Source organism: Giraffa tippelskirchi, chromosome 1 (assembly GCF_054371585.1).
Source record: "Giraffa tippelskirchi isolate mGirTip1 chromosome 1, T2T-mGirTip1v1.2.pri, whole genome shotgun sequence".
Lineage (NCBI taxonomy): Eukaryota > Metazoa > Chordata > Mammalia > Artiodactyla > Giraffidae > Giraffa > Giraffa tippelskirchi.
In genome coordinates this window covers 45,664,287-45,691,695 of record NC_137275.1, presented here as the reverse complement: position 1 = coordinate 45,691,695, position 27,409 = coordinate 45,664,287, and the positions used below count along the sequence as shown (strand labels likewise).

The 27,409-nt window shown below is 40.4% G+C and overlaps 1 protein-coding gene across 3 annotated transcripts in view; it reads right to left on the bottom strand.

The window, feature by feature from the left end:
- FRYL (FRY like transcription coactivator) overlaps positions 1–24,755 on the bottom strand; it is a 250,228-nt gene extending 225,473 nt beyond the window's left edge. For all 3 annotated transcript variants that reach the window (XM_081590507.1, XM_081590510.1, XM_081590513.1), the window contains exon 1: positions 24,520–24,755. The gene's annotated coding sequence lies outside the window, so the exon portion shown is untranslated. The remainder of the gene's footprint in view (positions 1–24,519) is intronic.
- Positions 24,756–27,409: the final 2,654 nt, after the last annotated feature.

Genomic DNA, 27,409 nt, shown 5'->3' with positions numbered 1-27,409 from the left:
GGATTCACTTATGAGCTATGCAACATGAAGCAAGTCTGTCAACCTCTGTTTCCACTCTTATTTTTAAAAAGGATAATAAAACTACCTATTTCAAGAGGGTTTCATGAAGATTGAATGAATATATGTTAGATGCTCAGTGTACAATAAGCCCTCTGTGATCGTGTGTTACTTAAACCTACAAAGCATCAACTATGTGTCAGGCACCATTAGAAGCAGTTGAGACACATCAATGAACAAAAGAGAAGAATCCTGCCCTTCTTATGGCTTACATGCTAACAAGAGGAGACAATAAACAATAGAAATAAGCAAATTATGACACATAAAAAGATGAGAGAAGCTCTGGGAGAAAAAAAAGGGAAAAGTAAAGAATCACAGAACAACAAGTGCCAGAGGTAGCAGGGGTTACAATTTTTCAATAGTCAGAATACATCTCATTAAAAAAATTGAAGACTCAACCAGGTAGCTATCAGCAGTAAGCATGTTCAGTTACGGGAAGATCAGTCACAAAGGCCCTAAGATGGGAACATGCCTGGTACATCAGACCAAGAACAAGGATGATTAGAGCAGATGACTAAGGAAGAGAGTCATAGGGAAACAGGATCAGAGAGGTCATGGGGAACCAACTCAGGCAGGAGATCCGAGATAATGGGGGACCATCTCAGGTAGGGCCTGTAGGCAACTTGCTCTGGGCAGCCACTGCAGGGTTTGCAGAAGGGGAACATGACTGTCATACATTTGAAAGGATCGCTCTGACTACTGTGCTGAGAACAGAGGACAGGGGAAAAGCACTGACGCAGGAGAACTCTCAGTATGGGACTATTTGTGACTGAAGTGTTAGCAAAACCCTTGTCTTTGAGCATGAGAAATTGCTCTTGAATTCAGTTCATATTCTAGCTCTGTTCCCCCGGAAACCATACAGGCAGAATGCCAGCTGTGTTACTAGGCAACATTACTTACAGTAAAAATGACCGTCGGTAAACTGTTTGGGATTGAGACAAACAATAAATACCTGGTGAGTGTCTGTAATACTGGTTTCTCTTAGTTCAGTGGCTCCTATAATTAGGCATGTACCTTGTAGGGATCCTGGAAGCTATGCTCATGGGTTGTTATATAAGATAATGGCTCTTGTGGAACATGGGGCTCCTAAGTAAAGTTAGTTACATACCATGTGAGTCTCATTACTCATACCTAAGCTTCACTTGGAAGAGAAGAGAGGCACAAAGAACGAAGCTGGCTGTTCTCTTTGTGGACTGCTATGGGGACTCCTACCAAAGAGACTATACGATTCTTCTCTGCTGGGAAGCTGTGCTTCCTGTCCCATATCCTCTTAAGCAAACCTGAAGTCCAGTGTGGCCTATGGCAACCCATACATCTGTCTAGCTGAACCCTAAGAAAAGGCCACTACTCTGTTATGATAACGCAGGCAAGAAACGGCAGTGACCAGGATGGCAGTGGTGTCAATAGGAAAAAGCAGTAAGATAGCAAATACAATCTGAAGGGGGAGTTTACAAAATCGACTAATGAATAGGATGCAGGCTGTGCATATTCTATGTGCAAACAATAAAGTTATGGATAAGGGCAAGATTTTTTGGCCTGAGCAACTGGAAAGATAGAGTGAAAAATTGGGGGAGAGAACTGGAAATCAGGAATTCAATTTTAGACAAGTTAATTTTGAGTTGGGGTCATTCATCATTACGCTTTCTTCTCAATGACTCAAAATGGCCACATGTATCATGAGCTCACATGACCACATCCAAAAGAAGGGGTGTGCCTTCATAAACTGAAGGAAACCAGACTCCCAAAGGACTTCTTTTATAGGTCACCATGCTTAAACCAATCACTGGCAAGGAGAATGATACTAACAATATTGACTGAGCAACATTTACCAACTGCCTCCTTTGGGTTGGAGAGGAACCCATGAAGCCTGTGAACAACAAATACCTGAACAAAACTGGCCTTAAGAAAGAGAACAACTAGTAAGTGCAGTGTTGGTCAAAGATATTGTCAAGGGCTTTAAATGGACCATCCACACTGATGTTAACATCACTCAGAATAAAAGAAGACCAGAAATTAAATATAGGTATAAAATGAATGAATAAAAGAAATGACCTACTCTCAGTTTCATGAAAAAGACATCTAGACAAATTCTGTGAAATTTCATAACCAAAAATAATTATTCTAAATGATTTGAGGAAACAAACAAAAATAAGAATTTGACCTAAAATCAAATTCTCAGTTGTAGAAGACAGAGCAATGTCTTGAAAACTCCCAGAAGTAAGTAATTTTGACCTAGACTTTTACACCCAAAAGATCAGTCAAGTAAAAAGGCAGAATAAAGACATTTTCAGACATGTAAGAACATTACTTGAGGGTGTTCTTCAGCAAACAAGAATGGAAACCAACAAAGTGGATATGAGAACACAAGAAACAGTGGAAATGATCCAAGAGTGAAATGAAAAAGAAGTCCCAGAATGGCAGCTATGCAGCAGGACTAGACAATAATTCATCCTATTAAAACAGAAAATTAGTGAGCTCCATTAAAGGAAGAAACGAATGGATTCTGCTCAAAAGACAGAATAACTAAAAAGCTGGCTTAATGATAGGAATGCATGTGTTTCCTTTCTCAACAGAAAACAAAAAAAAGATATGCAACCAAAAATTCCAACAGACTGCTGTCTATCTACAACTTTTCCTCCCTTACTCCTTGCTAAAGGAAACTAACTTTTTTCTTTTTTTTTCCTTTCTTAAGGTATCAGGTGAGAAACACAGAATTAGAGAAGGCAGATGGCCCCTCCCCCAGATCTATGGGATAAATCACTACAGGTCTCAACTAGCCCTGGAAATCGCATTCTCCTTTGCCAGCAATTGGCTTGAGCAACTGAGGTGCAAGAGCAACTCAGTTTAAGCCAATGAGACTTACAGGAAAGTCATCTGGGGAGCTTCCTTCAAGGAAAGCTTGAAAGACTTTCCTCCAAGGTAAAAAGAGATCTGATGGGTGGGAGGGAAGATTTTGCCATAAAAAGCATTATTGGGCAACTGGTAAATTTGAACATGTTCCGTATATTAGATAATAGTACTGGTTTGTGGGAGATATGGAAATCTACCACTCACATCCACAACTCACTAGCGGGGGTGGGGAGTGTGGTTAAACTGTAGGCTTCATCAGAGTTGGCTTCAGCCTTCAAGAGAGGGTCTCATAACTCTATATGCGAGACAGAATAAGAGACACAGATGCATAGAACAGTCTTATGGACTCTGAGGGAGAAGGTGGGGGTGGGACGTTCTGAGAGAATAGCATTGAAACATGTATATTATCATATGTGAAACAGAACACCATTCCAGGTTCGATGCATGAGACAAATGTTCAGGGCTGGGGCAATGGGATGACCCAGAGGGATGGGATGGGGAGGGAGGTGGGAGGGGGGTTCAGGATGGGGAACACATGTAAACCCACGGCTGATTCATGTCAATGTATGGCAAAAACCACTAAAATACTGTAAAGTAATTAGCCCCCAACTAAAATAAATAAATTTATTAAAAAAAAAAAGAGAGAGAGGGTCTCACTATTCTCTGGAGGGCTCCCAACCCATTAAGTGAGAAAGGCAAATACAAGTATACTTGTACAAGTATAAGTACAAGCCAAGCAACTTCTGCCTAGCATAAAACTCTCCTAATGGACAGTCTTAACTCCAGATCAGCTTCTTATACTGGTAGACAGGGTGTCATCACAATCTGACAGCTCCACCTGCCCAATCCTGCTTCCTTCTACTTTCATACAATCCTGATTCTGGCTCAGCATCAGCTTCCCAGAGATCTCAACCTGTGACAACTACATTTCCTTAATCACTATTCCATGATCACACCTTTTCTTATGTGATATGTGATGAAGTATTTAAGAGTAAAGAATCAGGACCTCTGCAACTTTCTCTCAAAAGATTCACCAAAATAAAGCCAACTGGATCTAGATATGTAGAGACAAAGATAAAGAGAGGAAAAAGCAAGTATAGCAAAATGTTTATAACTGATAGACCTAGGTGAAAGACAATTCGTATTACTATTTTCACAATTTGATGTTTCAAAATTTTCAAAAATATATTTTAAAGGGGGAAAGTTTCAAAAGAAGAAGCACCCATCCTATTCCCTTCCTCCTGCCTTTTAGTAAGTGAAAAAAAGAGAGGCCTGGGAGCTACAGCAGCCACTGGGAATAAGGGAAAGGTCAGAACCATCAGATATGTGGCCTGTGGGTGGATATTCTGTAAAATGCTGCCAAAAACAACCAAGATGACACACCAGGAAAAATAAAAAAGCTATTTAAGGAAGTAATGGTTCAAGTGTGAAAACATACACATATGACATGATTTTGAACAACTGATAGATTACAGGAGGAGAGAATCCATTCGTCTTTTTTTTACTAGGAGTATCATCCTTCTATTGGCATGGGATCATGACACACATGTAGAGAAAGAAATGTAACCATAAACTCACTACTCCATTCTGCAATTAATGTTTGCATGATGATTAAAAGACGTATCATCAACATAAACACAAAGGACCAAAGATTTAACTAAGGTTACAGAATGGAATGTCAAATGTTTACAATGTTTCAGGATAAAAGAGCTGATGGGAGGTGGGAGATGGAATGGGAAAGGGCAAAAGGAAAAGCGGTGGAAAAGTAGGATTTCAATTTTGATTCCCATTCCCATAAGACTAGAAATCGCTAAACATATTCCACTTGACTCATTTTGTTAACAGCTTTTAAGTGAGATAATTCACATACTATAAAATTCATTAATTTATTCATCATTTTTCATTAGGCCATTTATCTCTTTATTGTTGAGTTGTAAATGTTCTTTATATATCCTAGATACAAATATTTTCTCCCATTTTGTGGGTTGTCTTTTCACTTTCTTCATGGTATTCTTTGAGCCACAGATGTTTTTAATTTTGATGAAGTCCAATTTACCTATTTTATCTTTCATTGCTTGTAGTTGTGTCATATCTAAGAAAGCTGTGCCTAACCCAAGGTCACTAAGATTATCCCTATTTTATTCTAAGAGTGTTTTAAGTTTAGCTGTTACATTTAGATCTATGATCCATTTTTAGTTAATTTCTGTCTATAGTGTGAGGAAGGGATTCAAACCCATTTTGCATGTGGATCTCCAATGCCTCAACACAGCTGAATAAGCTCTTCTTTTCCTATTGTATTGTCTTAGTACTTCAGTCAAATAAAAATATAAAAAATCAACTGATCATAGGGCTTACTTCTGGACTCTCAATACTATCCATATGTACTGACACTTTTTAAAATTAAGCTAAAATCCACATAATATAAAATTAACCATTTTAAGGGGCTTCCCTGGTAAAGAATCTGCCTGCAATGCTGGAGACCTGGGTTCGATCCCTGGGTTGGGAAGATCCCCTGGAGAATTCCCTGGTGTTCTAGTGGTAATGGCTCTGGGTTGTCATGGTAGAGGCCAGGGTTTGATCCCTGGGTGGGGAATTAATGACTAAGAAAGAAAAAAGGAAGTCAGTTTCAGAGTATTGATTATTGGGTTTCCTTTGTGGCTCCGACAGTAAAGAATCTGCCTGCCGTGCAAGAGACCTGGGTTCAATCCCTGTGTTGGGAAGATCCCCTGGAGAAGGAAACGGCAACCCACTCCATTATTCCTGCCTGGGAATTCCCATGGACAGAGGAACCTGGTGGGCTCAGTCCATGGCGTCGCAAATAGTCAGACACAACTGAGTAACTGACACTTCCACAATCATTTTAAAGTGTACAAGTCAATGGCATTTAGTATATTCACAGTGTTTTTCAACCAACAACACCTCTTATCTAGTTCCAAAACATTTTCCAAGCAGTCATTCCCCATTCCCCTGGCAACCACTAAATTGATTTATGTCTAAAGATTTACCTGCCCCAGATATTGCATATTAACTGACTTATACAATGTCATCATTTGTGTCCAGCTTCATTCTCCAATCATAATGTTTGAGTTCCTGCACTCTGAAACATTTATCAGTACTTCATTTTTATGGCTGAATAATATTCCAGTGTATGTAAATGCCACATTTTGGTTATCCATTCATCAGTTGATTACATTTAGGTTGTTTCTACCTTTTAGATAAACTGCTGTGTAAGTACTGCTGTGAACATTCATGTACAAGCGTTTATTTGAACACCTGTCATCAATCTTTTGGGTATATACACAGAAATGGAACATCTGGGTCATATCACAATTTTTGGTTTAACTGTGAGGTCCAACTGTTTTCCACAGTAGCTGTACTCTCCTAAACTCCTACCAACAATGTACAAGTGTCTCAATTTCATCACGTCCTCGTCAAAACTTGTTATTTTCTGTTTTCTGACTCATTTTCAAATGTCACATATAGAACTCAACACAATACTCCAGGTACAGTCTCGACAATACAGAATAAAGTAAGACTAACATCTTTCCTCTTTTGAACCACCTCCCCCAGTAGCCCAGATGATGCTCCTATGAAGTCGCTCTTATAGTCACATAACATTTTATATCCGTATTGAGTTTATTACAGTAGTTAAAATACCTAAGTTATTTGTACTCAGCCACATCTCCCTCACCCCTATAATCATACAGCTATTTTCTGAACTCATATACAGGACTTCATATCAAGACCCATTAAGCTTTCTTCTTAACCTTGACCTACCACTTCAGTCAGAAATATTTTCCCAGAAGTTACCCCTAAAAAATTCCTTTCATCCAAAAATTTGACAAACATGGTATAAACATTTTCATTCACATCATTACAAAAATATGGGCAGTGACTTTCAGCATGTCAACTAGAAAATTTTCTCCAGCTGTTATCAACTCATTATTAATTCTTAGAGCTGCTACTTAACCAATCACACTTCCACCTAATTTTAAGGCCATTCATCTCACAGCCTTGTCAACAGAGAGACATCTTATAAAATGCTTTGGCTAAAATCCAGTTATAGTGGATTCAGTCTCTTGACCCACAGTCTAATAACCTATCTAGAAAGTAAGATTAGTCTAACATAACTGTCTTTAGTGAGCCCATGTAACACTGTCCTTCAAAAATGTAATCATGGTCAGTGTTTTTAGTACTTATAACACAATGAACTCAGATAAGATCATACTAGGTTTCCGATCATATTTTGAAATTTAAAAAATAAAATACAATGGAAAAGCAGTATGTATCACTTAAGGCAGTATGGATCACTCAAAACAACACAAGGAATAAAGATGTTTCGTGTTATACTCCACATCATCAAGACAAATATGTTGCCAATTTACTGCACTTTACATTTATAAGGTTTTTAAGTTCTATGAGAGTTTCTTCTCAACCATAAAAAGTTCAATAGGAAAAAAAATATTTCTCCCATATGTTCACAAAATTACTAAAATAATTAAACAGGTCAATTTTATAAGTTTTGTGTTTCTAATAACATTATCTTATTGAAACCAATTTCCCCAGTTTCTTTAAGCGCATACTCCTACCTGGAAAATCTCTTTTACAAAGACTTCCGAGATTATTCCAGTCTAAAATAGCTGCTACTTTGCCCTTTCATGATACCTACTATTCCCACCACTCACTTTGCCACTCAGTCATCTGATGCTTGGTAGTTATTGCTGTTAACAGTTTGACAATTATTATCTACAATAGGGTCCTGCCACATTCTTTTCTAACTGCATCACAACCAACATAAGAAAGGTAAGCACTCCGATTCTTTTATTAATTTATCTCACATACATTATAAACCTATAAAGAATTAAAATTATCGGATAAACCTGAAGACATCTTAGGATCCTCTGGTTCTTCCCCTTCTGAAAGGGGAAAACTAGGTACAGAGAAAGAGATGTTGAAGTAGACAAGGATAAAATTCAGCAGGTTGTGTTTACTTAACTTCTAAAATGTATCAGGTAAGGACTGTATCAGTTTCTATTGTTGCAGTCACAAATTACCAAAAATTTAGTGGTAACAAATATATGTCTCACAGGTCCAGAAGTCAGAAGTCCAAAACAGGTCTCACGGGGCTAAAACTCAAAGGGTCAACAGAGCTGTGTTCCTGTCCAGAAGCTCTAAGGCGAGTCCACTTTCTTGCCTTTCTTGGTTTATGGAAGCTGCCCACTTCCCTTGGCTCACAGTCCTCTTCTGTCTCCAAAGCCAGCAATGCCTGGGTTTCTTCCTTCTCATGATGCCATCTCTCCAGTCCTGACTCCACTGACTTCTGCTTCTTTTAAAGTCCCATGATTACATTAGGTCCACCTGTTTCTAAAACCCTCACAACTCCATTTGTGCATGTCGGAGAGGGAGAGGGATATAAAAGGAAATGTAGAAAAAGTAAGGCTTTTCTTGACCCCTATATCAACCAGATAGCATCACTGACTCAATGGACATGAATTTGAGCAAACTCTGGGAGACACAGGAGGACACAGGAGCCTGGCCCATGGGGTCACAAAGAGTAGGACACGACTGAGCAACTGAACAACAACACATCAACTAAAATTACAAAATTCTCTCTCCGATCCTTACTTTATACTAGAGATCTCTGTGCATGGTTTTGTTTAAAGAGAGGGTTTTTAAACCTCTACAAACCATGCTACATTCCATTTAGATTTCAGCATATGAGAAGAGGTCATAAGAAACAAGGCTAAAACTATGTGAAAAGGTGACACATTGGATGTGAAAATCGAACAATTTATGTGTCCCTGAATCATCTCGTACCTATTTTAAATGGATTACAGAGTTTAAGGTCATAGATGCTTTCCCAATTTATACAATTTTAGGCTCTAGGGTTGAACATGTAAATTATTTTTATGACTATTTCAACCATTCAGATAAATTCCCCCAAAGTGTAATACATTGAACTATATATTATCAACAATTTAATATGTCTTGACACATATAACACATTATCTTTCAGGAAACCATCAGCCATATGGGAACATATCCTATTTAAAAAAAGAAAAAAAGGTTACTGGGGTGATATAACTGACTTCCAGGTGTCCCTGTTCATCTAATAAGGAACTCTTAAGGATGCTCCTTGGGCCTTCCCTGAACACCTGGGTAAAAATAATTTTCTTTTTATGTACTGAAAAAAGGCTACAGATACATGATGGAGATTAGGGAAGCGATATGTGATTGACAGCAGAAACCTTGGTGTTAAATGATTGGCAAATGTCTTGATTGAACTTATACCTCTAGAGCAGCCGTTTTTAATCTTTCCTGGGTCATGCCCTCTGTTTTGAGAATCTGAAGAACCTACGGATTTCTCACCAGAAAAATGCACATGAGCATATATTCAAAACTTTTCGTATAACTTATTTTATTGCATTTTAAGTTTACTGCCAGCCATTACAGACCATATAAAGTCAGTCTTTGGAAAGATATCTGCAGGTCTCAATTTTTGGTTTTATGCCAAAATTTGTTACACCCAGAAATAAAATTCAAAGTATGCAGTAGAACAAACCAAACTTCATAATTATTTCAACAAACAGATACCAAAGTAGTGATGGCTGCTGGAGGTACTGCCTCTGACACCAAAGCACAGTTCTAGGAGAAAACTCACCTCTTTTGCAGAATTCTCCAGGGAGAGCTTGGGGAAAACATAGGTGTAAGAGAGACTTTAGGTCCAGACAGTAAAGAGAATACTGACTGAATTTAATGAGTGTTTCCCAAAACAGGAACACTTTATATTTGTACATATTTATAAATAAGGGAAGGCATGGTTTTAAAACTTGGGAAATAAGATAAATGTAAATATTTGGGAAAAAAATCACACCAGACCTACTATTTTCCTACTACTTAGTCATGCAAAATGTATTAAGTTCAAAGTGGAGTAAATACAACCCTCAGAGAGATTCTCAAGCCAATTAGATAAAAAGAAAATAACAGAAGATATAATGAGCCACCTTCCCAGATGGCTTGGTGAGTAAAGAATCTGCCTGCAGTACAGGAGATACAGGAGATCCAGGTTGGATCCCTGGGTCAGGAAGATCCCCTGGAGAAGGGTATGGCAACCCACTCCAGGATTCTTGCCTGGAGAATCCCATGGACAGAGGAGCCTGGCAGGCTACGGTCCATGGGGTCGCAAAGAGTCACAGATGACTGAAGCGATTTAGCACACATGCAGAAGATATATTACACGTGTGATCTTAAATTTGAAATTTAATAATATTCAGTGTGTGAGATTGACAACAGTACCCTCTCCTGGTCCTGCGTCATGCTGCTTAAGGGCATTTACTATGCTGGATATGACAGATCTGCCTCACTCGACCTCCCACCTGCCTATGGGCAATTAGAAAGGGAGCTTCTTAGTTGTTTGGGAGGCAAGCACAGTTGTAGAAATACGAGATTGCTTCACAGCATCATTCCAGCATCCATTCCCCAGCTTCTTCGGTAATGAGAAGCAAGATAGCAGGAACACCAGCAGCAGAGGTACTTGGGTTTGACCTCCTAATCCTAGGTTGCAGCTCAGGGTCTGTCCGGCAGTTTCCAGAGTGTCCAGAGGCAAATATTAATACAGCTGTGAAAGAGGTGGCTCCAGGTATGGATTCCAGCACAGCTCCCGGCATGCCCTCTGAGCTGCCCTGGTGGATTACCTCTGGACTGATTCCCTAAAACCTGCTGTTAGGTACTTTAACAACTCTGTAAGCACCTAATACATTGTATGAAATCTCTTCAGCTTCAAATATCCAGAAAGGCCTCTGTTTGTGACACTGAGACACACATTTGTTGTTCAGTTGCTCAGTCATGCCTAACTCTTTGCAACCCGAAGGACTGCAGCATGCCAGGCTTCCCTGTCCTTCACCATCTCTGAGAGGTTGCTCAAACTCATGTCCATCAAGTCAGTGATACCATACAACCATCTCATCCTCTGTTGTCCCCTTCTCCTCCGGCCTTCTATCTTTCCCAGCATCAGGGTCTTTTCCAATAAGTCAGTGCTTTGCATCAGGTGGTCAAAGTATTGGAGCTTCAGCTTCAGCAGCAGTCCTTCCAGTGAATATTCAGTGTTGATTTCTTTTAGGTTTGACTGGTTTGATCTCCTTGCAGTCCAAGGGACTCTCAAGAGTCTTCTCCAACACCACAGTTGGAAAGCATCATTTCTTCAGTGCTCAGTCTTCTTCATAGTCCAACTCTCACATCCATATATGACAAATGGTAAAACCACAGCTTTGACTATATGGACCTTTGTCAGCAAAGTAACATCTCTGCTTTTTAATATGCTGTCTAGATTTGTCATAGCTTTTCTTCCAAGGAGTAAGCATCTTTTAATTTCAGGGCTGCAGTCACTGTCCGCAGTTATTTTGGAGCCCAAGAAAATAGTCTGTCACAGTTCCCATTGTTTCCCCATCTATTTGCCATGAAGTGATGGGACCAGATGCCATGATCTTCATTTTTTGAATGTTGAGTTTTAAGTCAGCTTTTTCACTCTCCTCTTTCACCTTCATCAAAAGGCTCTTTAGTTCTTCTTCACTTTCTGCCATAAGAGTGGTGTCATCTGTATATCTGAGGTTATTAGTATTTCTCCCAGCAATCTTGATTCCAGCTTGTGCTTCATCCAGCTCAGCATTTCACATGATGTACTCTGCATATAAGTTAAATAAGCAGGGTGACAACTGGAGTCACCTTGGAGTACTCCTTGGAGTACTCCTTTCCCAATTTGGAACCAGTTCGTTGTTCCATGTCCAGTTCTAACTGTTACTTCTTGACCTGCATACAGGTTTCTCAGGACACTGCTAATACCAGGCCTGGTATTCCCATCTGTTTTAGAATTTTCCATAGTTTGCTGTGATCGACACAGTCAAAGGCTTTAGCCCAGTCAATGAAACAGAAGTAGATGTTTTTCTAGAATTCCTGCAGTAGATAGACATCCCCTCGGGGAGAGGCAGCAGTTTCACACCCTGGAGGGGTTGTCTAGGATGTCCTTACCTGTTCACTCTCATCAGATCACAATGTACTGCAGAGCGCATGGGCCTAAGGAAGAATACCTGCAGATCTCAGTAGAATTATGCTATCATTCACAGATGAATTTTTAATTTTTTTGTAAAGAAAGGCAGATTAAACATAGTATTAATACAGCAAAATCAAATAAGCAGTAAGAAAATGGGAGAGCTGACAACTGTCTGTGACCAATACCAGTGCTTTATAAAAAAACTATAAGGTAAAAATGTGATTATCTTGTAAAATGTGAACTATAAAACTTTTAGAAGAAAACACAGGGGAAAAAAGTTAAGTGAAGAGTTCACATACAACACCAAAAGTACAATCATAAAAGAGAAAACAACGACTAAATGCACTAAATGAAAATTTAAAATTTTCTTGCCTCTTTAAAAAAAAATCCTTGTTAAGAGGATGATGAGACAATCTGTGGATGGGAAGAAAATCTGTGCCAATCACATATCTAACAAAAGACTTACATCTCGAATATATAAAGAACTCTCAAAACTCAAGAGTGAAAAACAAACCACCCAATTTGCTCATTCGGGAAACAATTTGCCCACGAGGGAAAGGCAAACCAAATCTACAATGAGGTATCACCACACAACTATTAGAATGAGCAAATATTTAAAAACAGTGAAAGTAACCAAACTCTGGCAAACATATAGAGAAACTGGATCTTTTGGACACTGCTATTGGGCATATACAGCCACTCTGGAAAATAGTCCGGTTGTTTCTCGTAAAAATAAATACACACTTACAATGCAACCAAGCAATTACACTCTTGGGCACTTACACCAGAGAAATGAAAACTTAGGTTCACACAGAAAACCTGTATACAAATGTGACAGTAGCTTTATTCATCACAGCCAGAAGCTAGAAATAACTCATGCTCTTCAACAGGTGAAGAGTTAAACTGTGTACTGTGACACATCCATACACTGACCCTACTCAGTACTAAAAAGAAATGAAATACTGATACATATGGCAGCTTGGATGGTTCTCTAGGGCACTGGGCGGGGCGAAAAAAAAGTTCATCTCAAAAAGTTACATATAGTACAATTCCATTTATGTAACACTCTCAAAGTGACACAATTACAGAGATGGAGAATAAATTACAGGTTGCCAATAAACAGGGATGGAGGGGGTTGGGAAAGAGGAGACCTTGAGCTACACTACGGAGTTTCTTGGCTATGATGGAACAACACTGTACCTTGATTGAGGTGGTGGTTAAATCTAGACATGAAATGTTATCAAAGTGCACAGAACTATACATACATAGACATGAATGAGCACACTGAAAACCATGAAATCTGAATATGACTACTTAACAGTATTGTACTAGTGTTAGTTTCCTGGTTTAATGTTGTTATAAATATGTTGTGTTATGTAAGATATTACAACTGAGGAACACTGAATGAAGGTTACACAGGAGTCCCTGTATTTTTGTAATTTGATGTGAATTTATAATTACTTCAAAACAAATTTTTTTAAGTGATGACATTCAATCATCCTTATTTTTAAAATTATTAACATTTTAGATAGAATCAAAAATATGGAAATAATATATTTTAAATTGCTCTAAAATTTTTTCATTTTTTTTTCATTTTTATCTCATTGTTTTTGGTAATGTCTTATTATGTACATAATATTACAGTATATAGTTTACAACAGACATACACATACTGGGAATGCAGACATTTTTTATGCTGCTGGAGTAAGACATAAAAGTTTCACAGACTTCTGCTACAGAGGTTATAATAATCTAAGATTGTCGATTACATTTTTTTTTTACCTGGGCAAGCATATGTTAGAACAGGAAAAACATGGGTTTGAGAATCAAAAAGAACTCAATTTGTAACCATAGGTTAAACAAGCCACAATCTCATCCTCATTTGTGAGGTGTAGAAGTTGTATTAGATCATTCCCAAGGACAGTTCAGCTCTAAAAATACTATGACTCCATGAGTTCTACAACAGGAAAAAGTGAAACAACCATAAAGAAATGTATGACTAAAACTCTAACCAGTATTTATTGAAACTATTACTACGGATTTAGTATTGCCAGGAATATTAAATAAAGACATAGTCTAAGTCATCATCAACACAAACAGAAAAGTGCATCTACCAAGATAATTTTAGCTCAAAGAAAACAGATTACCAAAAAATCCTGTTTAAATATATATAGATAACAAGTACATGTAACTATTTTACATGCAATCTCACAGTTCTTTAAAGCCTCTAATTTCTGCCCATGGCGTTATATTAGGTCCTGAATTGCAGCAAAACATACACCAATGCATACAGGTGTCCTGGTGCACAAGTTTGCAGGTTGATATCTCACAAGAAGTAGACCATCAAGACATCCAGAAAAGAATTACTTTCCATCCACTTAATTATTCTCCATCTATTTGAATTAGACTTAATAAGATGGAATTTTAAGACATTCATTATTCAGGGGAAGTTAAACATCTACAAGGTTACCACCCTGTTACACCACCTTCTGCTATGCAGAAATACCACCTACTTGAAACAGAGGCCAAAACCAGGAAAGAAGCCAAGAGTCTTCTAAGCAGTAAAAACACAATAAGGTCCTACCACTAAAGCTCCAAGCACAGGACATTCTTTGGTTTCTCACCCAGAACCTTCTATCATTTTTATCCACCGTTCAATAAGTAGCTATGGGTTCTATTTTCCTATTGCATGGAAAATACCAAATTAGAAAGATGAGTTAACTACTGCAGGTGGGTGTAATGAGAGCAAACAAAAAGATACAGTTAACAGTAAAATAATAAGCAAATCTACCCCTCAAACCAGACATGATTCAGGAAGGAATGGTTTCACCAACGAACAAAATAAGATGGTCTGTATATTGCTGACTGAGGAGATTAATGACTGGAGATTCTGCAAATACATCATTAAGAGTTCATTGACACCCAAGACACATGAATGGAACCACCAAAGTAGTACTTTTTTTTTTAAACAGTATTATAGACAGCATTATCCATCTTAACTTTTTCTAATGGAGAAGAAAATTGAAAATCACATTTAAATTATCTTTCCAGCATTCTTTAGTACTGAACTAAATTACATCCCATCTAATGTTACCATGAAATAGACATACCAAAACAACAAAAGAGGACAAAACACAACAAGGAATCCTGAGAAGTTGAAATATCATGTTGAAATTCATGCAGGCAACAAGACATACCTGTGAATGTTTTACAACCTAAAAAACAAAGCTGCACTGCAGTAAATGAACAAACTAGTATCCTGTCTTCGATTCCCAGATGTCCTTTAAAAAAAAAACCACTACCACCACTTCAGCCTCTCTGAAGTATGGTTGTTCTAAAATACAATGTATCTCACAATTGCTGTCACCCAACAGCAAGATTTACTTGGTAAAAACTTTATGTTGACATTTCCTAGAAAGATCAAGAATGCAGTGGCATCAAAGTGTCTTAGGTTTGATCAAAAATGGTCATTCAAAATACTCTTTAAAAGAAAAAAAGCAATGACCAGAAGTCTGTAAAACTACAATCAAAGGAGCATGACAGAAAATTTTCAAAAATAAATTACATCCTTTTACTTTGAAAGATAGTACATATAAAGTACTTATCACATTACTTGCTAAGTACTCAATAAATGTGGCTACCATTATTATTAACCAGCTGGAAAATAAGGACTGGGAGCTGATGAAAACATCTGTGATCATAGTGATCAGGCAACCAATAAACACTTACTAACTGCCTACAAGGTCTCCAGCAGGGCAATACAAGTTCATCACAAGCAACTTACACAGCAAGTTTATTGATCTCTGATCAAATAAATGACAAGTTGCACAATACCTTCTAAGCTAGTAAGGTAAACATACTACATTCTGCAATGACTAGAATTTAACCAAGTACTTTCAACTTCTTTCAAAGCACTGTCCTTTATTTACATCCAGTATGCAGAACTCAAGAAATAAATTATTCACTTGTAGAGTCACCAAATGATTAAATGAAAATTTTTAAAAAGCATCACCAAAATGAGTGGTTTGGTTTTTTTTCCTTTCAAAATGAATCTTGTTATTTTCATAGGGGGAAACAAAATCTCTTTTTCCATTGCTCTCCAGGTTTAGGTAGAATAAGGATTTAGATAAACTTCCTCTTTAGGAAAATTTTTCTAAACTTGGAGCATCATGAAAGCTACTCCTAGGATTTATGAACATTACAGGGACAGATTTATACAAGATTTATACAAGACTACACATTAATTACAATGTTATCTTTCATTTATATTAAATATCAGAACATGTATATAGATGTAATGCATAGAGATGGAATGGAGATTAGCAGTTGCCTAGGGCTGAGGAAACGAACATAGATCATTCTATCGTTTTGGAGATTGCATCCAAGTACTGCATTTTGGACTCTTTTGTTGACCATGATGGCTACTCCATTTCTTCTAAGGGATTCTTGCCCACAGTAGTAGATATAATGGTCATCTGAGTGAAATTCACCCATTCCAGTCCATCTTAGTTTGCTGATTCCTAGAATGTCGACGTTCACTCTTGCCATCTCCTGTTTGACCACTTCCAATTTGCCTTGATTCATGGACCTAACATTCCAGGTTCCTATGCAATATTGCTCTTTACAGCATCGGACTTTGCGTCTATCACCAGTCACATCCACAGTTGGGTATCGTTTTTGCTTTGGCTCCATCCCATCATTCTTTCTGGAGTTATTTCTCCACTGATCTCCATTAGCATATTGGGCACCTACTGACCTGGGGAGTTCATCTTTCAGTGTCCTATGTTTTTGCCTTTTCATACTGTTCATGGGGTTCTTAAGGCAAGAATACTGAAGTGCTTTGCCATGCCCTTCTCCAGTGGACCACATTCTGTCAGACCTCTCCACAATGACCCATCCGTCTTGGGTGGCCCCACACGGCATGGCTTCGTTTCATTGAGATAGACAAGGCTGTGGTCCGTGTGATCAGATTAGCTAGTTTTCTGTAATTTTAGTTTCAGTGTGTCTGCCCTCTGATGCCCCCTCTCAACACTTACCATCTTACTTGGATTTCTCTTACCCTGGGCCTTGGGTAATTCCTCTTGCCGTCGCCGCCGGCCCCCGGTCCCCGGCCCAGCCTAGGCCCTGTCGGCCGCCGCCCCCCCGCAATGCCAAAGAATGCTCAAACTACCGCACAATTGCACTCATCTCACATGCTAGCAAAGTAATGCTCAAAATTCTCCAAGCCAGGCTTCAGCAATATGTGAACCAGGAACTTCCAGATGTTCAAGCTGGATTTAGAAAAGGCAGAGGAACCAGAGATCAAATTGCCAATATCTGCTGGATCATCGAAAAAGCAAGAGAGTTCCAGAAAAACATCTATTTCTGCTTTATTGACTATGCCAAAGCCTTTGACTGTGTGGATCACAATAAATTGGAAAATTCTGAAAGAGATGGGAATACCAGACCATCTGACCTGTCTCTTGAGAAACCTGTATGCAGGTCAGGAAGCAACAGTTAGAACTGGACATGGAACAACAGACTGGCTCCAAATAGGAAAAGGAGTACGTCAAGACTGTATACTGTCACCCTGCTTATTTAACTTATATGCAGAGTACATCATGAGAAACGCTGGGCTGGAAGAAACACAAGCTGGAATCAAGATTGCCAGGAGAAATATCAATAACCTCAGATATGCAGATGACACCACCCTTATGGCAGAAAGTGAAGAACTAAAGAGCCTCTTGATGAAGGTGAAAGAGGAGAGTGAAAAAGTTGGCTTAAAGCTCAACGTTCAGAAAACTAAGATCATGGCCTCTGGTCCCATCACTTCATGGGAAATAGATGGGGAAACAGTGGAAACAGTGTCAGACTTTATTTTTTTGGGCTCCAAATCACTGCTGATGGTGACTGCAGCCATGAAATTAAAAGACGCTTGCTCCTTGGAAGGAAGGTTATGGCCAACCTAGATAGCATATTTAAAAGCAGAGACATTACTTTGCCAACAAAAGTCCGTCTAGTCAAGGCTATGGTTTTTCCAGTGGTCATGTATGGATGTGAGAGTTGGATGGTGAAGAAAGCTGAGCGCCGCAGGATTGATGTTTTTGAACTGTGGTGTTGGAGAAGACTCTTGAGAGAGTCCCACAGACTGCAAGGAGATCCAATCAATCCATCCTAAAGGAGATCAATTCTGGGTGTTCATTGGAAGGTCTGATGTTGAAGCTGAAACTCCAATACTTTGGCCACCTCATGCGAAGGGTTGACTCATTGGAAAAGACCCTAATGCTGGGTAGGATTGGGGGCGGGAGGAGAAGGGGACGACAGAGGATGAGATGGTTGGATGGCATCACCGACTCGATGGACATGGGTTTGGGTAGACTCCGGGAGTTGGTGATGGACAGAGAGGCCTGGCGTGCTGCAATTCATGGGGTCGCAAAGAGTCGGACACGACTGAGCGACTGAACTGAACTGAACTGAACTGAGGGCTGAGGAAGGAGGTCAGGAAGGTGATGGGGTGATGAAAGAGTTCTAAAACTGGTTGTGATAGAAGTGCGTAACTCCAGAATACACTAAAAACCACTAACTTGTACAATCTAAATAGGTGAATTGTACAGTATGTAAATTATATCTCAAGCTGTTATTTTAAATTTTTAACTCTTTTCAAAACTCAACAAATCACACTTGCTGCATTATGTCCATGGGAGGTATCCTCCGTCTACCTCTCTCTTACCTAGCTGACTACAATCACTGACAGTCCTACAAGGCGACTTTCTTAACCAATTCTTTCTCCACAAATACAAAGATTGAGCAGTAGAACAGGTTTGCGAGGGGAGGCAGTCCATTTTGTAAAAGCAAGAAATACTTCACACTGTATTTTAATACAAGTGATTTTTCAAAACAATTGTTTTCATGCCATACAAAAAAAAAATACTGATAAAGATATCTATTTATTGTAGCATTATGTGTTTAAACTAAGATCATCGCATCTGGTCCCATCACCTCATGGCAAATAGATGGGGAAACAGTGGAAAACAGTGACAGACTTTATTTTGGGGGGCTCCAAAATCACTGCAGATGGTGACTGCAGCCATGAAATTAAAAGACAGTTGCTCCTTGGAAGAAAAGTTATGACCAACCTAGACAGCATACTAAAAAGCAGACACATTACTTTGCCAACAAAGGCCCGTCTAGTCAAAGCTATGGTTTTTCCAGTAGTCATGTATGGATGTTGAGAGTTGGACTATAAAGAAAGCTGAGCACTGAATTGATGCTTTTGAATTGTCGTGCTGGAGAAGACTCTTGAGAGTTCCTTGGACTGCAAGGAGATCCAACCAGTCCATCCTAAGGAGATGAGTCCTGAATATTCACTGGAAGGACTGATGCTGAAGCTGAAACTCCAGTACTTTGGCCACCTGATGCGAAGAACTGACTCATTTGAAAAGACCCTGATGCTGGGAAAGATTGAGGGCAGGAGGAGAAGGGGACAACAGAGGATGAGATGGTTGGATGGCATCACCGACTCAACGGATCTGAGTCTGAGTAAACTCCGGGAGTTGGCTATGGACAGGCAGGCCTGGCGTGCCGCAGTCCATGGGGTCGCAAAGAGTCGGAAACGACTGAGCGACTGAACTGAACTAAACTGATGAATTTTAAAGAATGTGTTACTACTCTATCAGCAAACTAGGAATCACCTACTAGGATAGAGATGTAGTGTCATACTGGGGGTCTCTGAAATGTATGATCCCTGGAGGGTATAAGGAAAGATACATCAACATTTGCATAATTTCACAAATATTCTGCCTCACGGCAATAACAGTATTGGGAATTAAAAAAAAAAAAAATTCTAGAATTCATGTATTTACTTTAACAGGCTCCATGGATCCCAACCCACCTCCTAGGGAATACCAGGTCTGTCTGCGAGGATGCTTTTTAAGGAACTATACAAAATAATAAACAAGGGTGAATAACACACCTAAGAGTGCCCTTTGTGCGTGCTAGTTTTCATCCACGTGTACCATTCTGTCTATTTAAGGATCCTACTCAGAGGAGCTTGTGGTGAAGACATATTTCATCACCCTATCCTCAGTGCCTACGTGGTGCACAAGTTAGGGGCAGTTCTCAATAAAAACTTGCTGAATAAAAAGAGATTTCTTGCCTGATTAGCCCTACTGGCTGCTTGCAGCTGGGCTTTCTATTTAGGAACTTTTGGAAAACCTTTTTGCTTTCTGGGTTGGCTTAAAGAAGCACCCATAACAACAGAATCTTATCACCTTCTTCATCAGCCTAAGATGTAGCTCCCTTTTTATAATGAGCAACATTAAGGATAGAGTAAGACCTCTGCATGTGAACTGATCAGGAACAAATATCTTCCTGCATTCCTCCTGGGGCTACTACAAGATGTGCCAGTTGGCAGCCTCAGAGCAATTTTTAAGGCTCTCTAGACCGTCTATGGGGTCACACAGAGTAGGACACAACTGAAGTGACTTAGCAGCAGAGATGAGAAGAATCAAGAAATGAGAAGAGATTAGGCTTACGGTACATACTCCTAAAACATTTTAGAGTAAAGACACTTAAAATGTTCAGGGACACAGATTTTGACCATTTTTGAAAGGACTGTGATTCTTATAGTCTATAATCATAGACTTTGTTTTGAACACAAAAATACTGGTGGAAGCCTTGTTTCTTAAGAACAGGTAAAAATAAACATAATTACTGAGCCTGAAGAAATTAATAATAATCATTTCATTATATAAAATAAAAAATAAATGTGTATAAAATTGATTACCTTTCTCCATTCCAGTAAAGGTAACTTACTAATTAAAATTTTCAAGTAAGACAGCTTAAGGCTCTGAAAGTAATAAAAAAAAAAAAAGGGAAAAAAACTGGAATTAAAAGTCAAACCATGATCAACAGCTATAATGTGATGAAGGCAATTTTATGGGGGATATTTAGTTTCTAAATTACACATTTTTTTCATAACAATATTTTACAATGAGCATGTGAAACTAGTGATAAGGAAAAAACTGGTTTTTCCTTTAAACACACATATACACTTTCCCCAAATAAAACAATATGAACTTTTTTTTTTTATGGTTTTACAGAAGCTTTTGGGCTAATAAAACTGCTCAAGCACTTCAGACAATAGTAAAAGGGGCTGGGATGGGAGTGGGGAAGGAAAGTTCCAACTTTTGTTAATGCTTTTTACCAAAGTTCAAAATCTAATGAAGAAATACACATATAACTCAAGGCATGGCTTGAGCTGAAAAGGACTTTACAGGAGCATGAGAAAAGAGCCATCACTTGGAATTAGAACAGGAGAGCTTGCAGACAAGGTAACATGAGATGGGTGAGAGGGATGATCCCACTGACCAGGTAACAATAACTCAAATTCAGAGTACATGCTCTGCCCCCCAACCAATATTTTACATATTAAAAATAGTTCAAGTAGTGAACATACACCCCAAACATACTTTATTTTTTATTTTTTAAAAATACAAGATTTGCTACATATAACGATGAAAACTTTCCCACATCACCTAAGTTTCTAACAATTCCACTATTCCTTTATCATTTTGGCATGAATCCTGTGTCACTGTTACTATGCACCTGTTACTGCAATGAGATACACATCTTTTCCCTATGGATGATAATTTTGCATCTTCCCCATTAATCTCCATAACTTTGAGAGTAATGACTGTCATCCATTTCTACTTTATGTTTCCATGATACTCCTCAAATAAATGGGTACTCAAGAGATGTTGACAGAGTAAATCTAGTTCTAATAATTGGGACAACAATCAATCACCATCACGAAAGATGTCTGTGGATCAGATACTATGAACAATTAAGTCACATTTTTGTACAGAACAAAAAGCAACTAGATTAATATACCTTCCCCTAGACACTAAACCAACTGCTGGTCTTTGGTATAACTTGTTCAGAAAGGTGTTTTTAAAAAAAAATAAATAAGCCTCTCAAGCAGCCTTTACAGAACATTATCTTTTTCTGTCACAAAGACCTAAGTCAACAAATCCATTTACTGGGCACTAGAAATGTATTAGGTGACAGAGTGAATCTGCACAGAAATAGAGGACAGTCCTAGTTCCCAGGGATCTCAAGGGACAGTTCACAATTCAAGAAATGCCTTGGCAATGTGTATATTTAAGACAATGTGTTTAAAACAATGTGAAAAGCACACAGGAAAAATATGTTCTCCAGGAAACACAGCCTAGATATTTCAAAGATAATTCTGAGTGTTTTCTTTATATGTAATCTTTTAAAAGTTCCAGAATTCTCTCCTTTATTGTTTAAATAAGCTGGTAAGTGAACAAAAATAGAATTTTGGAAATTTGCTTTAATCTTCTACTTTCTATGAGATGGAAAGGAAGATTATGCTAGCATGCTTGCCTGACACACTTATCAAAGGAAAGGAGAAGAAAGGGAAGCATTATGTGTACAACGTCAGATAACATCAAGATTACTAGGAAAGAGAATGTGTTTGTATGTCTACACTTCCAAAATTCTATAGGAAGAGTAAAGCATCTCTCAAACATTATTCTCTGAAATTGACTTTTAGTTTCCCAAGTATAGTTTCTCTGTTGTTATTGCCGAGCCTGTGAATTTATGTTATAATGCTTCACACCTCTCATAAAGTTACTAAACAGTTAATGAACACTTCGGAAAGTTGTTATATTGCTTAAACACACACACACACACACACACACACACACACCAACCACTGGGACAGAGGTTCCAATAAATTCACTTTTCTAAAGATGTAGTTTTACAAAATAACTCAGAATGGAAGAAAAGACAGGATGGAATGCTACCTTTGATAATGAGTAGCCAAAAAGAGACTACATAATAACACACCCACCGCAACTTTCTTTATAGGCTTGTAACTTGCACATGCAAGTACTCTATAAAGTACTGCACAAGAAGAAACTGTCAAAAATGAATGCTCATGAAAATATTCCTTTTCTAAATAGTTTCTAACAAGGATGTACTGTTTCTAAATGTAACTTCTTTAGCAAGTATTGACAGGTATGTGTATTAGTTGCTCAGTGATGTCTGATGCTTGGTGACCCCATGGACTGGAGCCCGTAAGGCTCCTCCATCCGTGGAATTCTCCAGGCAAGAATACTGGAGTTGGTTGCCATTCCCTTCTCCAGGGATTGACAGGTATAGAATAGCACTAATGCTTAAGATGGAGGGGGAAAAAATTCTTACGCTTATCAACAGTACAAGCTGCTGTTACTAACTATAATGTCTATGGGTTCAGTAGCAGAAACTAACTTTACGGAAGGTATCTGCTGGGCAGAATAGTTCAACTTTATTTCTATCAAAATTCTATTTTTTCCGCCTAATCCTATAGACCCTAGCAATCTGAAGTTTTTTCGTTTTGTTTTGCAAGGTTTCTTTTTCCTTCCAAAAGAATCTCCGCCAGTCAGTCGAGGTAACACTTTCCACAGTTCAAAGGTGAAGGCAAATTCTCTCTACAAAGATCTCTTGCTCCTCATCAGCTCCCCTCCCTTTTTTTTTTTCAAATTGTCTTGACCTAAGAGAGGTTAATGCTCCCTTATAATGCAAATCCACAAAAGAAACGATTTTAGGTGCCAGGAATGAAACTGGGATGGGAGGAAAAGTCCGACAGCGATCAAGAACCATTTCGTCCTAGAAGTGAGCCTTTCCAAAACGCAGGAAACGATGTTTTGCCCAAAGAACCTGCCGCCCGGAAGCCATAACTTCCATCAATAGGCAAAGAAAAGTTACAAACAAGAGCTCAGCACCCAGGCAGCCTGCGCGGGTGCGGAGACTGGAGAGCTGCAAAGACGCTCCCTGGCCCCGACGGGCGGCGGCTGCGGAGTCGATGGGGCAGACTCCGGCTCAGGCAGGCACGGAGTCTGGGGGTGCGCCGCCGGCCCGGAGCAGCGCGGGCACGGCGCCCGCATCCGCACCCCTCCCCACGACCGCGAGCAGTGGGCGGAGAGACCAGAGCAAAGGAAAAGCAGGACAATGCTGGGCCCGGCTGGCGACTCTGCACTCTCCGTGGTCCCCAGCGCCCCTTCTCGCCCGGGGTCGCCAGCTGCCGCGCTAAGTTTGCTTCCCAGCCCTGCCCTCACGGCCAGGGCGGCAGAGCGGTGGCCGCCGACCTCCCTCTGCCGCGCCGCCTTCCTCCCCGCGGGGCGGCTCCCGCGAGTCCGCGAGGACGCGGCGCGCGCGAGCAGAATTGGGCGCGCGAGGGGAAGGGGGCGCGCAAGGAAGCAGCGCGCGCACCAGGAGCCGGGAGCGCGGGGGAGCCAAGCGCGCGGCGCTCCCCGAGGACCAGCTGCCGCTCCAGCGAGTTTTCGGTTGAGACGGGGGCGGCGGCGCGGCTTAGTGTCCGTTACGGGTCTTGGCCCGGGCGGCGCAGCTTGCCAGCCATCCTGGCCCGCCTCCCCTCTCGACCCCCCATTAGAAAGCGGGCGAGGGCCGGCGACCTCGTCTCCCGTCAGGGCTGTGGCCGCCGGCCGGCGGGCATCCCGGCGCCCGCCACTGGAGCTGGAAGAGAAAGTGAAATGAAGCGCCTTTCCCCAGGCAACACCTACCCGTCCCCAGTCCAAGCGCAGCTGCCTCGCTCCTCAGGCGCCGCCGGTCCCCGCCCTCGGGCCCCAGGCTCCGTTCTCTTGACAATGGCGCGTCCCCTTTAAGGAATAATCCTATCGGAACCGATCTGTGGTTAAACCTCCCTCCGACTCCAGATTTTAACCGGATTTCTCTCTCTCTCCCCCCAAGAGCCCGACGGGCGCCCGGCGGTGCTGCGAGCTCTTCCCACCTCTTCCCCGCCCCGCCCACTCCCTGGTCTTCCTGATTGGCGAGAAACACTACAACAGGAACAGTAGTTCTCACACCCCACTGGCCAATACAGCCGCCGCTCAGAGTTACTCCCGCCTTCACCCCGCCCCTTTTCCCGGGTTGGCCCTACCTCTAATCATTCTCTGTCTTCTACTCTGTCGTTGCTTTGGAGAGCTGGCAGTCAAGGCTTACCCTCCCGCCTCCGGAAAGCGAACTTTATTTTTATTGGTAAAAGGACATCTTCCTGTGCACCTGATTGGACAAGGAAGGAGTTAGTCTGCACGCCCCTTACCCATTATTGCGCTCTCTACATGGGTTTGAGAAACACGACCGCAAAGTCCTCCTCCCCGCTTTGCCTAGTTCGAAGCGCCTTTCCCTTTAAATGTTGGTAGGGGTCGTAGACAAACTCATAGTCTGTATTGGAGAAAGACGGAAAGGGAGAGGAGAAAATTTCAAAATTTCCTGATGACTAAAATATGGGGAACTGGAGCTGGGATCCAGCGGAATCTCATCCTTCGGTCTACTGAATGGAGTGGTTAGAATGAGGAAGAATACCTGCAATTCTAGTACTGACTCTTAAGATGTAATCAACAAGTTTTCACTCACTGTCCACTCTACTCCTACTGTCGATCCCACTGGCATTTTGCTACCCCAAAAAGCTTTAATAAAGATATCTGCAAACCTAGAGGTGCCCTTGTTTTTTCCACAATCGTTCGTTTAAATTGCTTCTATTTAAAGCTCCGTTTAATTCATGTCCTCTGTTGTTATCTCGGATTTGTCACGAGATCTAAGTTACTCTTCTGAAAAGATTGAATAGATGCCCACCCACCGTGCCATCCTCCAAAGTTGAAGAAGTCCTTACCTCTTGCTAAAACTGTGTAGGGGGAGCCTGGGTTGAGCCCAATTGGGCACCAGAAGGTTATTCCTTGAGAGAAGGGGGGAGTCTGGCACCGGAAGCTTAACCCTGCAGCAAAACCTCACGCAGGGAAAGAGGAGGAATTCTTCGGCAGCCTGGTAAAGTCTGCGTTGGAGCCCCCCAGTTTCCCATGGGAACTGTAAGAACCGGAAGGGTTGTACCTACTAAGATTCGGTACTCAAGTGCTTTGGTACCTATCAATGAAAGGGTGAAATAGTTAAATGTCTGCCTCCCTTTGCCAATGAACTTAGAGAGACTTTGGACCTCAGGATGTTTAGTGTATTTGCAGTGAGAGCCCAGCGGAAACAAGCGGTGCCAAGAAAGTGGCAGCGCTTGGCAGTACCCCAGAAGGGATTTAGGACCAGAAAGAGGGAGATAAACAGCAGTAGTAGATAGGAATTTTCGGAGAGTTCAGGGGTAAAATCTCCTGGAAATATCCTAAATATGGAAGAGTGAGAAAAGGGAAACGTTGTAGGTAGTTTAGGTGTTTCTATTAGGGGCAAGAGACAAGGAAATAACCTGGATTATATTTATATGACCTTCACGGGTATTTTTTAAAAATCAAGATCCAGGTTAAATTTTCAAGTTCTTTGTAAATCTCTTGCTTCATGAGGCCAAGAATATTTTGTTACACTAGCACATTGGGCTCATAACTCCAGAAAGCAGTCTACAGTAACCTCTGGATTCTTTACCTTACACCTAACCAACCATGTTGAGATCATCACCTAACAAATGTAATTTATATTGTTTTTTCTCTATTTCACACTTGCCCACAATAGGTTTATTTATTATTTTTTAGCCTATACACCCAGACTCCTGGTAATAATACTGCTATTGGTATTTTACACTGAGGAAGAATTTAGAAAATCTACAAGCCTACATATGCAGGTCATTCTTAAGAATGCTCTGTGTTATTGAACACAGCTCCAATTCTAACCCTGGAGAAACTGACAGTTTGCCCTTTTCCCTTCAGAGGGACTTCATATTTCCTACATTTGTTTCCCATCTCTAAGCCAGATCCCCATTCTTCAAAAAGAAATATTCCAGACTTCCCTGGTGGTCCACTGGTTAAGATTCCACCTGTCAATGCAGGGGACACAGATTCTGTCTCTGGTCTGGGGAAATTGCACAGACAAGGAGCAACAAAGTCCTTCTGCCACAACTATTGAGCCCACAGTGCTGCAGCTACTGAAGCCTGCACACCTAGAGCCCGTGCTCTGAAACAAAAGAAGCCATAGCAATGAGAAGCCCCCGCACCACAACTGGCTAAGTAGCCCCCTACTTCCAGCAACTAGAGAAAGCCCATTTGTAGCAACAAAGACCCAGCACAGCCATAAAAAATGTTCTCTCAATTTATGCCAGTATGACCAAAGCTTTTCAACATCCTTGTATATAGATCTTTGTTAAAAACTTTTAAAGGGATCCCCTGGTGACTCAGTCAGTAAAGAGACTTCCAGGAATGTGGAAGACCCAGGTTCAATCCCTGGGTCGGGAAGATCCCCTGGAGAAGGAAATGGCAACCCATTCCAGTATTCTTGCCTCAAGAATTCCACGGACAAGAGAGACTGGTGGGCTACAGTCCATGGAATGACAAAGAGTCAGACATGGCGAAATTTTGAAAAGGTGAAATTTCACACATTATGCCAGACATCCTGGAATGTGAAGTCAAGTGGGCCTTAGGAAGCATCACTACGAACAAAGCTAGTGGAGGTGACGAAATTCTAGTT